Consider the following 14,987-nt stretch of genomic DNA (forward strand, 5'->3'; position numbering starts at 1 on the left):
AGAAGCACACATAACGTTGAGGTATCATTACAATTCGTTAAAATTACAAACGTATGTTGTAAAGCACCCTTCTTGAAAAGGAACAATAGTAACAGAAATAATAGAACAAATGCATTAAAACAAACAACAGATCCTGCATGACAGGAGTTGATAATTGCAACTGTAGGTTTTCCTACTCCCTGGAAAGAGAAAAAAGGGAGTAAACAACAACCAGGAGAGATTAGGAGTACATCCAGAGGGAGGTGCACACTCAAGAAGCACCCTCAAGAAGTATGAGGTCATACTATCTCCTGAGGCACAGCCGGGAGAACGCTATTACTTGCTCTAAAACTATTGTTTTCAAAATTTTCCTTTTACTTACTGGTTTTCCCCATTCTGGGCTCTTGTTTCTCCTGACTCCCATGCTCTGGGCACTCCCGCGTAGCTGAATCGAGCGCTGCTGCGGGCAACTACCCTTTCGCTGCCATTCCCCAGAGGCCATAGGCCACGCCCACCACCTACAGGCCACGCCCTCCCGCCGAAGGCACTTAACAGCGCTGAACACGAGCGCTTGCCAGAGGCATTCACATCTCCTGAGGCGCAGCCGGGAGAACGCTTTAGCTGAAACCAAACACTTGATTTTAAAAACTGTTTGCTTAATCTGCATGTTTTTAACTGCTTCTGTCCATTTTGGGCATTTTGCTTGTTTCCCGATTTCCTAAGGCTATAGGCCACGCCCACCTTCCGTTAGCCACGCCCCTTACCGAAGGCACTTAACGGCGCTGAACACGAGCGCTTGCCAGAGGCCCTCACATCTCCTGAGGCGCAGCCGGGAGAGTGCTTTAGCTGAAACCAAACGCTTGATTTTAAAAACTGTTTGCTTAATCTGCATGTTTTTAACTGTTCTTGTCCACTTTGAGCATTTTGCTTGTCTCTCGATCTCCTAAGGCTATAGGCCACGCCCACCATCCGCTAGCCACGCCCCTTACCGAAGGCATTTAACTACGCTGATTACGAGCGTTTGCCAGAGGTCATACTATCTCCTGAGGCACAGCCGGGAGAACGCTATTACTTGCTCTAAAACTATTGTTTTCAAAATTTTCCTTTTACTTACTGGTTTTCCCCATTCTGGGCTCTTGTTTCTCCTGACTCCCATGCTCTGGGCACTCCCGCGCAGCTGAATCGAGCGCTGCTGCGGGCCACTACCCTTTCGCCGTCATTCCCCAGAGGCCACAGGCCATGCCCACCACCTACAGGCCACGCCCCTCCCGCTTCTCCCTCTATATATAATGTGTCTCCCCCGGTCGCGCAGCGGACGGGCGCAGTGGGCCCAGCCCAACTTCTGTCTTTCAATACAGGTCAGCATATTGACCCTCTCCTGCTTCAGCGCATTATCTCATTGGATATTTCTTCTCCATCGGCCTCACGACCCCAACATACGCCATCTTCCCCCCGGTCTCAAATATTTCCCATTCCAGCACCTTCTTCCCTTTCCCCTTCTAGCACGGCCACTGCCTTCCTGCTCAATACTAGATCTGCAGGTAGACATCAGCTGGAGATTTTTAATTTACTGGTCACTGACACCCCCGATTTCCTTTTTCTCACGGAGACTTGGTTCTCTGCTGATTCCCTTCCTGATCTTCTCTCCGCCCTCCCCGACTCTTACTACGCTCTTCGGGGGGATCGTCCCGCTGGCAAACTCGGGGGGGTGTGGCGATGATCATTCGTTCTAGTCTTCAGTATCAGTTTCTTTCCTATCCTCCCATACTTGGAGTAGATTTCATAGTTGCCCGTTCAGTCAATCTCCCGGCCCCCCTTACTATAGCCCTTTTCTATCACCCTCCGCAGTACATGCCCTCCTTTGTTCCTGCCTTGCAAGAACTACTGGCTACGCTCGTTGTCAATAATTCCTCTGTGCTTCTTTTGGGGGACTTTAATTATTGGTCGGGCGACCCCAGGGAAGACCTGTCTTCCAAGGATTTCTCTGCTACCCTCCAGTCCCTTAACTTTCTCTCACATATTCACTCCCCCACTCATACCCACGTTCATGGTTTGGACCAAATTTGGTCAGACAACTGTCCCATCCTTTCCCCTATCATCCTTCCTTGCACTTGGTCTGATCATTCATTGATCTCCATCTCCATTGAGCTTGGAATGTAAGTGAAGCCCCCCCTACCTAAAAACGTCATGGCTCGAAATTGGAACCGGGTAGACCTTGACTCTCTTTGTGTCTCCCTTGCCTCCTCCGGCCCTGACCCATGCAACCTCCCTATAGACCATCAAATAGACGCAGTGAATCACTGGCTGTCCTCCTCCTGTGATCTTGTCGCCCCCCTTGGGAAAGTTAAGACCTGCCGCCCCCATGATGCCCAAAAACGGTTTTCAGACGAGCTAAAAATCCTCAAACTGGACCTTAGACGCTCCGAACGTCATTGGAGGCGTAAATACTGCCCTGTCCTCCGAGCTAAATACAAAATGCTCCTGGCGAGCTACAAAAAAGCTATTTTGCGAGCCAAAACTATCTACGTTTCAGAGAGAATATCTCTGTCAGCTAATAAGCCTAAGGAGATTTTCTCTATAGTTCGCAACCGTGTTGCCTCTGACAGAGCCAATCCGAACCTTATTCCTTCCCAAGACCTTTGCCTTTCCCTCAACGACTTCTTCCTGGAGAAGATCGCGAAGATTAAATCTAATATTCCTTCAATTCCTCCGTCTCCCCCGTCCCCTGCCCCCTCTTTGTCCTCCTCTCCTTTTAATCAGTTTCCCCCTATCTCCCTGGACGCTTTCTTGGCTCTTCTTCAGAAAGTGAAGTCCGGCTCCCCAGCTGACTGTGCGCCAGCTCGTATTTTGAAAGTGCTCTTCACCCATTGCCCTGACCCTCCTCTTTCCCTTCTTAATACCTCTATTTCTTCTGGTTCAGTCCCTAAATATTTCAAATCGGCCATAGTTCGTCCTATTCTAAAAAAAACCTGGTTTAGACCCTTCCCTCCCCTCTAATTTTAGACCCATTTCCCTTCTCCCCTACCTTGGAAAGATCCTGGAGAGCTATATCAGCTCGGTTGTCTCCTCCTGTTTTCTTTCTCTCTGAATAATCCGAAAGGTGTCCCGTTTCTTTTCTCCTGATGCCCTTAAGCTCATTATCCTGGCAATGATTCTTTCCCGTCTCGATTACGGGAACAGCCTGTACGTGGGCATTCAGGCTTACGAACTCCGCCGCCTACAGGCTGTTCAGAATCAGGCCGCCCGCCCGCCTTATCCTCCACCTCCCCAAGTCTTCCCATATTACCCCCGTTCTGAAAGCTCTTCACTGGCTTCCTATCTCTCAGAGATCCCTCTTTAAGATGGGCTGCCTGGCCTTCATGGCTCGGGCCCGCATAGGCCCAGCCTTCATTAACTCTCTCATCACTCCCTATACTCCCAACCGTTCCCTCTGTTCCTCTAATCAGTTCCTTTCCAATGTACCTCAGTTTCGCAGATCCAAAACTGGAGGCACCAGATTTTCTGTTTTGGGTCCCTCTTTCTATAACAGTCTCCCTCTGTCAATCAGATCAATCACTATCTACTCTCAATTCCGCAAGGCCCTAAAAACCCATTTGTTTTCTATTGCGTACTCTTGCTAAACAGTTTTGGCTTCTCCCTTTTTCCCTCAGCTCCTACCTCTAGCGCCAGGAAGCCGCTTGGTCACAGTGCGCTCTATTAAGAACCTTTTTCATTTCATTTCATTTCATTTCATTTCACCCCGTCAAACCCCCAGAGAGGGACAGAAGGGCAGGACTGCATCTGAAAGACGTGACGTGCTCCCAATCGGGGCTGGCAGAAAAGGGCAGGCCCCTCGAGAGGAACTGAATCAAGGGGCCTCATATGCAATCTAAGCTCTCTCCTGTGTCCGCCATTATATCCATCATGTGCTCCGTTGCCAGGGTCTGCCAAAGGCGAGTGTGCCATTGGAAAAGGGAAGGACCTCCAATTTCTTCCACACTAACGCTACAGGCCTTTTAGCTGCCCCGCAGACAAAGCCACATGATAGGACGATCTCCCAGCATCTGTCGCTTCAACGTGGGGGCTCATAACCCCATTGGGACGTACTCCAGGCACCCAGAAATCGGAAAACCCAATATCTCTCTGATCTGCGGCAAGGTTTCCTTCCAAAAGTGTTGAATGGATCGGCAATCCCACCATATATGGTGAAAGTCCCCCAACATCCCACATCTTCTACTGCATTTATCTGAGATATTTGGGAATATTATGTCTTGTTGTGTGCCTCCCCTATTTTTCCCCTATGTTAATTGCCAGTGAGGTTTCCCAAAAGGATACTTGTCTAGGGGCAGGCAGTAGCCTGGTTGAGAGTAAAAGAGAATAGAGGAAGGATATGCAGCCCCTGGAAGATCCCCCATCGCGTACAAATTTCTCAATGGGGAGTAGTTCCCTAGTAGCTGCCAATCTCATGTGCTGCTGTAAACCCCAATGCTTTAACAGAATATAACTAAATCTATCAAAGGGCAGAAGGTTAAAATCCCAACAGCAAATTTCAAATGATAAAATGTCTCCTCCATAAAATACATTAGAGATTTTGATGCACCCCCCTTCTTGCCATTTATCAAAATGGCCTATGGAGAGTGCTGGAGGAAATGCTGCATTAAAATGTATGGGTGTATATGGAGATGGAAATAATGTTAGCTTCTATGATTTGACAACAGTGTCCGACATTTTAAGTGTAGTGGCTCTAGGCATACTTAAATAAGCATTGCATGGTCAGAAGATCCCATATTGGGTCCACTGACACAATATCAACATCTATAATATTGACGTACAAAAATAGCGAGACACTAATATCGCATACAAAATATTGCCTACATATACTTACCAATAAAAAGATAAAAATATTGATAAAAATAGTGTTAAAAAACGATATAATATTGAATACATAAATATCATGACCGAAAATATCGCACAAATTAAATAAACATAGAAATTAACAATAATATTGAAACTCCCAATATCAACATAAATATAATTTGTTATTAAATTACATAAACATCTCAAAATAAAATACACACATTATATATATATATATATATATATATATATATATATATATATATATATATATATATATATATATATATAAAAATCCAAGGTTGCCCCTGAGAGAAGGCACTTCACACAGGGTTACAGCACACCACCACGCAAGCAGCAGCGTTCAATCAGGCTGCGTGTACTCCCTCTGGCCATACGCGTTTCGAGCTCCCTTGAGCCCTTGATCACTGGCGGCATGAAGCGGGAAACAGGTGAGTAAGAACAAGCATTTTTATTTTCAATATGAAGCCCCGCCCATGTGGATGCGGCAAGGCATGCTGGTTAAGGTAGTTCCAAATTGCAGCCCAATTGACTTCTACGTTCTTTCACCAAGTGGATCCTGTTCCCACTTCAAATCAATGTCTTTCCTGTAAGGTAGGAGCGCTCTGACAGTCCTTTTAAGCGCTACTGTATCTCCAAGCGGATGAGGCCCCTGTGTCCTGCGTGCACTCTTCTTGCCGAGTACACACGGGTCCGCATTTCAGCGTCGAGGCCTTCTCGCGGCTGGGCCAGCCGCATAAACACAAAAATCCAAGGTTGCCCCTGAGAGAAGGCACTTCACACAGGGTTACAGCACACCACCACGCAAGCAGCAGCGTTCAATCAGGCTGCGTGTACTCCCTCTGGCCATACGCGTTTCGAGCTCCCTTGAGCCCTTGATCACTGGCGGCATGAAGCGGGAAACAGGTGAGTAAGAACAAGCATTTTTATTTTCAATATGAAGCCCCGCCCATGTGGATGCGGCAAGGCATGCTGGTTAAGGTAGTTCCAAATTGCAGCCCAATTGACTTCTACGTTCTTTCACCAAGTGGATCCTGTTCCCACTTCAAATCAATGTCTTTCCTGTAGCTCGAAACGCGTATGGCCAGAGGGAGTACACGCAGCCTGATTGAACGCTGCTGCTTGCGTGGTGGTGTGCTGTAACCCTGTGTGAAGTGCCTTCTCTCAGGGGCAACCTTGGATTTTTGTGTTTATGCGGCTGGCCCAGCCGCGAGAAGGCCTCGACGCTGAAATGCGGACCCGTGTGTACTCGGCAAGAAGAGTGCACGCAGGACACAGGGGCCTCATCCGCTTGGAGATACAGTAGCGCTTAAAATGACTGTCAGAGCGCTCCTACCTTACAGGAAAGACATTGATTTGAAGTGGGAACAGGATCCACTTGGTGAAAGAACGTAGAAGTCAATTGGGCTGCAATTTGGAACTACCTTAACCAGCATGCCTTGCCGCATCCACATGGGCGGGGCTTCATATTGAAAATAAAAATGCTTGTTCTTACTCACCTGTTTCCCGCTTCATGCCGCCAGTGATCAAGGGCTCTAGGGAGCTCGAAACGCGTATGGCCAGAGGGAGTACACGCAGCCTGATTGAACGCTGCTGCTTGCGTGGTGGTGTGCTGTAACCCTGTGTGAAGTGCCTTCTCTCAGGGGCAACCTTGGATTTTTGTGTTTATGCGGCTGGCCCAGCCGCGAGAAGGCCTCGACGCTGAAATGCGGACCCGTGTGTACTCGGCAAGAAGAGTGCACGCAGGACACAGGGGCCTCATCCGCTTGGAGATACAGTAGCGCTTAAAAGGACTGTCAGAGCGCTCCTACCTTACAGGAAAGACATTGATTTGAAGTGGGAACAGGATCCACTTGGTGAAAGAACGTAGAAGTCAATTGGGCTGCAATTTGGAACTACCTTAACCAGCATGCCTTGCCGCATCCACATGGGCGGGGCTTCATATTGAAAATAAAAATGCTTGTTCTTACTCACCTGTTTCCCGCTTCATGCCGCCAGTGATCAAGGGCTCAAGGGAGCTCGAAACGCGTATGGCCAGAGGGAGTACACGCAGCCTGATTGAACGCTGCTGCTTGCGTGGTGGTGTGCTGTAACCCTGTGTGAAGTGCCTTCTCTCAGGGGCAACCTTGGATTTTTGTGTTTATGCGGCTGGCCCAGCCGCGAGAAGGCCTCGACGCTGAAATGCGGACCCGTGTGTACTCGGCAAGAAGAGTGCACGCAGGACACAGGGGCCTCATCCGCTTGGAGATACAGTAGCGCTTAAAAGGACTGTCAGAGCGCTCCTACCTTACAGGAAAGACATTGATTTGAAGTGGGAACAGGATCCACTTGGTGAAAGAACGTAGAAGTCAATTGGGCTGCAATTTGGAACTACCTTAACCAGCATGCCTTGCCGCATCCACATGGGCGGGGCTTCATATTGAAAATAAAAATGCTTGTTCTTACTCACCTGTTTCCCGCTTCATGCCGCCAGTGATCAAGGGCTCAAGGGAGCTCGAAACGCGTATGGCCAGAGGGAGTACACGCAGCCTGATTGAACGCTGCTGCTTGCGTGGTGGTGTGCTGTAACCCTGTGTGAAGTGCCTTCTCTCAGGGGCAACCTTGGATTTTTGTGTTTATGCGGCTGGCCCAGCCGCGAGAAGGCCTCGACGCTGAAATGCGGACCCGTGTGTACTCGGCAAGAAGAGTGCACGCAGGACACAGGGGCCTCATCCGCTTGGAGATACAGTAGCGCTTAAAAGGACTGTCAGAGCGCTCCTACCTTACAGGAAAGACATTGATTTGAAGTGGGAACAGGATCCACTTGGTGAAAGAACGTAGAAGTCAATTGGGCTGCAATTTGGAACTACCTTAACCAGCATGCCTTGCCGCATCCACATGGGCGGGGCTTCATATTGAAAATAAAAATGCTTGTTCTTACTCACCTGTTTCCCGCTTCATGCCGCCAGTGATCAAGGGCTCAAGGGAGCTCGAAACGCGTATGGCCAGAGGGAGTACACGCAGCCTGATTGAACGCTGCTGCTTGCGTGGTGGTGTGCTGTAACCCTGTGTGAAGTGCCTTCTCTCAGGGGCAACCTTGGATTTTTATATATATATATATATATATATATATATATATATATATGTGTATAGAAACCTACTAAGACATAATACATATAAAATAATATTGATTAAACAAAATAAAACATATAACAAATTTTTTTATAAGAATTTATATTTATGAAATATAAATTATTAACAAATAGACAAATAACATTTATATTCATGAGATATAAATTAGAAACGATTGAAAAAACAACATTTACTACCATTAAAAAATTACTAAACATACATTAAATGCAATTAATTCATTTTTTAACACATTGAAACGTGTATTTCTTAACATCTATGCATTTAGGGGCCGATTAATATGGTCCGAGCCTTTGGAACCGCATTGTAATGGGCTCCTTGGTTTACTTTCCGACTTCCGCATTATGATGCTGACGGCCGGAAAGTTATTCAGGCTGACTTCCGATGGGCTCCAGGAGCCCGTCGGCCAGTTTGAAGCCGGTCAGTAATCTCAAGGGTGGGCCTTTCTGCCCTTGAGATTATGATGCACGGTTTCCGGCATGGTTTCCATAATGGCCAATCGGAAAGCATGTTTGGGGGCCACCAGCAGGGCCCCCTTGAGTGTGGGGACTCTGGTTGAGGGTGCCCCCATGTTGATCCCTGCACCCCATGGTAGGCACTTTGAGGTGCCTGCCACCGGGTGCAGGGATAAACCACACCACCCATTTCCCTATGGGAAAATGCATTATGGCTGGTTTATGGCTGTAATGCATGCTTCCATAGGAAAATGTAGGCATGCGACCGAACACTGGCTGTCGGCACTGCCGATTGGGATGGTCCCAGGACTGAGTCGGGCGGTAGCAATTCCGCCCAACATCTAAATCGGCCCCTTATGAAATACTACTTTAAATGAATAAAAGATTTGTTTTCTAAACACACACATAGCTGCTAAAATAATTAAACAGATGCTAGACAACCAATGAACTAAAAGCATAAACAACAAAAACCAATAGAAACGTTCAACTAATTAACACACCAGCATTAAAGAAGCCAATTAATTAACAAATAATTACCTCACAACCTACAAAGATTGGAAAAAGAGGAAACACTGCCGGATTGCTGCCCCCGCTGAAGACATTTAAAACCTCTACATCAAGCAACCTAAATACAAAGTAAGTACAATAATTAATATATCTAAACATTACTCTAACTAACCGTAAAACAAGTAAAACATGCCAAATTAAATAAATAAACATGTACCCCCTTTTTCTAATTTCTACAGATTTGAACACCTTAAACTTTACTAAAAAGAAATACTGCAGAGAGAACAAGCTGCAATATTTTACCAAGAGCATATTACCGCCACAAGAAAAGAAAATAAACATCTTTAAAACAAAGTATGACTGATAATTCATTTTAAAATTTAGCTAACTAAACTTAAAAATGAAGTTTCCTTATCAATAAAACTAATAAACGTTTTCCAACTTTTTTTCCTCTCTTCTACAGCCTTCCCCAACTGAAAAAATCAAACTACATTAAATGAACAGAAGTATCCACCTAAAATAGTAAGTGTTATTTTAAATACACTTTTTTTTATTAAACGCTAACTACCCTTAACTAACCTTGACCTAAATAACATTTAAATCTGAATAATAAATACATTTCGCCCCACAACAGGTCCAAACAACAAAGTAAAAGCAGGAAAAAAAGCAAATAACTTCAAAGAAAATACAAGCACAACATATATGTAAGTTTATATAGAAATACAAATGTAACAGTGAAAATATTGCCATTGCATTTACTAATTTGTATATACATTTACAGTATAACCCAGAAAATTACAGAAGCTGCTAAATTCACATCCTCCCGAAAAAGGGAAACTTTTTCTCTGTTACATGGGCTACACTTACAGCCAGGAAAGAACATCATCTAATCATATTTATTGGAAATGTACCAAACACTACTCTAATTGCAGCTATGAGGGGACAACAACCAGGAAAACTACAGTGATAAATTTAAAAGAACCTAACCACCCTTTTTTAAGTTCAAGAAAATTTTATTTGATGATAATAAGAGAGAAAACCAGGTGTCCAAACAAAGTACAACGTGGTAACAAGTGAAAAAATCTGAGCAGAATAAAATAAACATACAAATGTAAGCATTATAATCAAAGAAATCTGGGTGCAAAAGTGAGAAAGAAGGGAAAGGAAAAGAGAAAACACATTAAGCATAAAATATGAAAAGCATGAGAACGTTGGAAAAAATTGGTACAATAGAGGATAAGTGGAATGTATCGAGCAATTAAGGAGGTTTAGGAACTTCCTGTTGTGGAGGCGAAGGATGAAACAGGCGTTTACTACAGGAGTCCAGATACAGTGTGACAGGAGTCCACAAGTCCATGCGCTTTGTAGCCATACATGCCGGAAAAACATGAGCAGTATCGAGTCTATGATTATGGCATACATTAAACCACCATGCTTTGAAGGAAATCTTGGAAAAGTCTTTCCAGTTGACCGTTATTTGTTGGAAGGCTGCGGCAAGTAATAGGTCAATGATCTGGGGTTTTAGATCAACGTCATCCCAACAAGGGGAGAGGCTCCCCATAAAGATATGTGTGTGAGAAAAAGGAATGGAGGTGTGGAATATTAAATTAATTTGAGCCCAAACCTGCAGCCAAAAATTACGTACATGAGTGCAAAGAAATAACATATGAAATAAATTAGCTTGCGATGACGAACACTACTCTAATTGCAGCTATGAGGGAACAACAACCAGGAAAACTACAGTGATAAATTTAAAAGAACCTAACCACCCTTTAATGTCACAAAAATAGAAGACAAAGATATTTTAGGAAATATGAAAGAGGAAGTACTAGCTCCCAACAACAAAGTACTGAAATTAAAAACAATATTGTAACCCATGTTCCAGAGCATGTAAATGGCCAGTTACCTGCCATCTCAACACTGAGGGGTCCATTAGGATGTCGGTGCTGGCGGGGCGGAAAAACGTCTTTTCCCGCCCGCGAGCAGCGGTACTCACGTCCGCCACATTAGTATAGTAAAACATAGGTCATTTCCCGTCCGCCGCGGAGCGACGTGCACCGCCATCAAAGTGCGCCCGCCACCGCGGCGGTGGGAGCCAATGCAATAATCCAGCCGTGACAGAATGAGCCCTGTGACTGCTGTTTTCAGGCTGTCTTCCGGGAGGAGGAATTTAATATTCTGTAGGATTATCAGAATAAAAAAGCAGGATGAAACAACCCTGCTAATTTGATCCCGGAAAGAAAGTTTTGAATCCAGGAGCACTCCAAGATTTTTTGCCCTTTCCACTGGGACTGGAAGTATGCCCATTGTGTTCGGCCACCATTCCGGAGTCCAAAGGTTGGCAGTGTTCTCGAATAGGATGACCTCGGTTTTTCCTGCATTCAATTTGAGGCAGTTTAATACCATCCAGGCAGATATTGCCTGCATACAGTTGTGACATTTTAAGCCAGTCTCAGCCTCTGACCCTTTTTGATTTGACAACACAATTTGTGTGTCGTCGGCATAGGAGATTAGCTAGAAACCGAATGATTTGATCAGCACTGCCAGCGGAGCGACATATACATTAAACAATGTTGGGCTGAGCGAAGACCCCTGTGGAACTCCACAGGGGAGAGAGAAGGGCTTAGAGCTATCTCTGCCAAGGTCCACAATTTGTGTTCTGTTGGCCAGGAAAGATTTCAAGAGGTCCCAGGCCTTACCTTGGACTCCGACCGCTGATAAACAGTCCATCAAAACTTTGTGATGGACGGTATCAAATGCGGCCGAGAGATCCAACATAATGAGTATAGCTGCACCACCCTGATCTAAGGCCTCTCTGATCTCGTCTGTAGATTTTATAAGTGCTAACTCAGTACTCTGTTCCGCATGAAATCCAACCTGCGTGGTATCAAGCAGAGAGTTGGTCTGAAGGAACGAGCTAAGTTGGTGGTTCATGGCCTTTTCAATCATTTTTCCCGGGAAAGAGAGACGAGAGATGGGTCTATAATTACTCGGGTCCTTTGGATCCAGGTTAGGGTTCTTCAGCAAAGGAAGGATGAAAGCTGTTTTCCAGGAACCCGGGAAGTGACCAGTATTAAAAATGGACCCAAACAATGGGGTAAGAACCTCCCCAATAATTTCTGGAACCAGTTTCAGGACCGAGGCAGGACAAGGGTCCAAAGGGGAGCCTGATCGAGTTTCTATCAAAAGTTTAATAACCCCATGCTGATCCAGAGATGTAAAATTATCAAATATAGGAGTGGGTCCATTAAACTCAGAAGGCCCTGTTGGAACTACCTCTTTGGTAACAGTGGATGCAAACATAAAGGAGGTAAAGATATTTTCCACTGTTTGTAAAAAAGAAGGCAGCCAGAGTCTCACATAAGTCTGAATTGCTTTCTATTTTAGGGCTAGGAGAAGTAGTTAGCATAGAAATTGTTTTAAACAAAAGCTTGGATTAGGGTCCAGCAACTCTAATTAGTTCCCCAAAATAAGTCTTTTTGGTTTCAAAAGCAATTTTATTATAGCTGACAAGGCTTACTTTGTAGGCCTCTCTATCAGAGTTGCTATACTCTCTCATCCAGGCTCTCTCCAATTTTTTGCAGTCTAATTTGTGAGATTTAAAATTTTCAGAATACCACGGTGCCAAGGGCGATGTCCGCTTAGGAATGCACCGTTTAACTGGCACTGTCCTGCAGGCAGCGTCCACCCAAACTGTGTAGCTAATCTTATCTTTTTCTACATTAGAAGATAATGTGGGTAGTGAAGCTTTTAAACAGTTTCCTAGAGCAAGTTTATCAATATTTTTCCAGGACCTTGTGGTTATAGCTGTCTTGACAGGGTGTGTGTAATTGTTATGCATTACTTGTAATTGTTATGCATTACTTGTTTAAATTCAAATAGAACTGCTGCATGGTCAGTCCAAGTGAGTGGTACTGTGTTAGTGTAAACAAGATTAGGATTATTAGAAAAAATACCGTCCAACGTATGGCCTGTGGAATGAGTAGGATCTAGCACCAACTGCTTAAGGTCACCTCCACTAAAGATTGACTGCAGTTTTACATTATCAACATCATTCAAATCTTCAAGATAAAAGTTGAAATCGCCCATGACCGTAAAATACTTATTACACAGTCCTTCCTCTAACAGAATTCCTATAGAATCTAAGAATGCGGCCCTGGACCCTGGAGGTCGGTAGAGGAGGATAGTGTTAAGTGTGTCATGGTCCGAAGTTTGAATGTTAATTGACAGTGCCTCACATGTTTAATTAGAAGCTTTGATGAAAGTGTGTTTCAAAGAGTCATGATAAATGACTGCCAGCCCACGGCCTCTTTTAAAGGGTCTGTCCTGGGTACAGCAAAGAAAGCCGGGGGAGGGGTAGCTTTAACAAGGTCAGGCCCCGAAGCTTCATCGGACCAAGATTCAGTTATAAACGCAAGTTTAATAATGTGGTCTTCCATAAACTGAGCTGTGCTTAATTAAAGACCTAGCGTTGAGCAAGAGGCATTTGAGTGGCTCCTGCGTTACTCGATTGGTTCTGGGGTGAGATGAGCTACGCCGAGAAGTGCTGAGACTCTCAATAATAGAAGGCAAAGCAATGGAGCACTCTGGACAACACTCCGCATGTGTCTCCATAATTAATTTGGGAGTAATCCAATTGCAGCAGGCCTTGCTCCCCTCAGGATCCCAACCCATAAGTTGCTCCCTGGAGTATACTCCAGAGTCTGGTATGGGAGATCCAGGGGGATAGGCTCTGAGTCCGGATCTAGCGTGGACGGGCGCAGACAGGCTTGCCTTTGGCGCGCCCACTGCGCGGTCGGGTTAGCATGACAATTTATAGCCCACTAAAAAGAATCTAGACTGCTAACTGCCCAAGATGGCGGCATCCTCGTGTAAGTTCCCCACCTCAAGCAACAAACATCAATGGTCAGCCAGAGGTGCCAAGAAGAGAGTGCACCAGTGCGCTTGTGGTGCAAATAAGCAAGATTACAGGTAAACACTTCTGCAGTTTAAAATATGAAAAGTAAAAACAGTAATTTTTTCTATGGGTGGAAGATCAAATGTGGGGTCATGTATGCATCAAGACAGAATATAAAGGCACATCACGTCAGCATGATGTGGCCTATGTTCAGTTTACTAATAAAGTATATGCATAAACTCAGATATTCTAACTGTGCTTTGAACCCTGAAGCTTATGTACATTAGTCTGCAATGTAATACCCAACTCAACAATCACGCCATATTATAACTAACTATCAACTCCTTTGACACCCATTCCTGTACCATGAGCCAGCTCCTCATGCAACTAACATATACATCAGTATAAATTAGTAAGTACAGAAACACGGTCTAACTTACTAAGCATTGTAATAGACACACACCCACCATCCACATGAAATAGGGAGCTAATGTGAATGGCATTCCAACCATCCAAATTCCACTACACAGGAGGCCACAGTGCATAGACACCCAGCATATAATGGATCCCTAATTTAAGAGGAGTACTGGAAGACTACATGGCCAGGGCATAGTCTGATTTATACTTTCCTCACACTCTCCATGTGGACAAGACATTGAGAATATGCCTCAACTGTGACTAATGGTTTTTGGCACAAAGTAGCATCCACATGGAGCAAATTTTTCATTCAAAGTAATTAACAAGATCCACTGTAGGAACAGCAATTGGCCCATATCTATTAAGCCACATGTTGTAGTTTACACATTGCTCTGTGTACATGTGTGGGTAAAGTAACTATCATGTATGTAGAGTGACAACGCCTCCAAGTGTATTGACAAGAAGTTTCACTTTGTATATATCAAATACATATGCAGCATACATCTCTTTGAGGCTTCTCTGCTGACACAATTGTACAATGGATTTAGAAATCTAACTAAACTATGAACGCATACAATGCCCAATGCAGGGTTGGCCCCTCACCCCAGACTCCTACATAAACCTCATGCATACATTGACACCCAGCCAATGTAGGTACACAAATCCATAATATTATTCCCCAAAACTTACCTACTCTAGGAGCCATATTCTATCATTGTCATACTAACAGAACTGTACTCACACAT

The sequence above is a fragment of the Lissotriton vulgaris genome, chromosome 5, assembly GCF_964263255.1.
Source record: "Lissotriton vulgaris chromosome 5, aLisVul1.2, whole genome shotgun sequence".
Classification (NCBI taxonomy): domain Eukaryota; kingdom Metazoa; phylum Chordata; class Amphibia; order Caudata; family Salamandridae; genus Lissotriton; species Lissotriton vulgaris.